Source organism: Rhea americana, unplaced genomic scaffold (genome assembly GCF_003343005.1).
Source record: "Rhea americana isolate MKP2758 unplaced genomic scaffold, rheAme1 scaffold_3, whole genome shotgun sequence".
NCBI classification, from domain to species: Eukaryota; Metazoa; Chordata; class Aves; order Rheiformes; family Rheidae; genus Rhea; species Rhea americana.
In genome coordinates, this window is record NW_028186423.1 from 1,723,515 (window position 1) to 1,724,319 (window position 805).

The 805-nt window shown below is 37.7% G+C and overlaps 1 protein-coding gene across 2 annotated transcripts in view; it reads left to right on the forward strand.

The window, feature by feature from the left end:
• Positions 1–805, forward strand: part of ELF1 (E74 like ETS transcription factor 1) — a 92,107-nt gene that overhangs the window by 25,752 nt on the left and 65,550 nt on the right. The window lies entirely within an intron of this gene.

Genomic DNA, 805 nt, shown 5'->3' on the forward strand with positions numbered 1-805 from the left:
GACTGTGTACGTGGCGACAGGACAGGCCAATTATAACATGGGGTTAACTGTAGTTGTATTGGAACAAGAAACTCCTGGAAGTAGTCGTGCTGTGTTAAATTGCTTTTTAACTTTCAGTGGATGAGAAGTACTTTGATACTGCAAAGTTAATTACAGGCTTGTGAACGCGAACACAGTATTTTGTGTAAGTAATGAATGTATCTGCCTTGTTTGTGTTTGAACAGAAAATTACACTAATATCTTCGGGGGTTTTGTTTGGATAAGGAGCTTTGTACCCTGTGTTTCAAGCTTTCAGTTTCATATTTCATCCAATACAGTTGAATGTCATACGTTGGAAAAATCAAATGACGCGGAGCTAAAACTATTATGCATAGGGGAATACTTTCCAGCGTGCTGTATGATGCCTACAAGCATAATGTATGATCCCTGACAAGCATAATAGAGTCTTGCTTAATACTGTAATTGGCTACTGGGGAGGGAGAGGGAGGCAACCATTAAGTAAATGGTCATGATTTGGGTGAGGCCAGTTCTTCTGTCCTTTCAGGTGTTCGCCAATATCTTCCTCCTGCACCTCTTTTTACTGCATTTGGATTTTATGTTTGCCTTTTTTCTTTTTTGAAGYAACAACCATTGCAAGGGTTTTGTGAATTTATTTGGTTCATCATTCCACTCTGAAAAATCCACAGAGGAAATGATAAAACTACAAAGGAACCATCTGGGAGAAAAACAATTGTTTTGAGTAGGTGGTAGAAGTTTCTAACTGCAAGATTAAGCTGTTGGCTTTTTTTTTTTTTTTTTTTTTTTT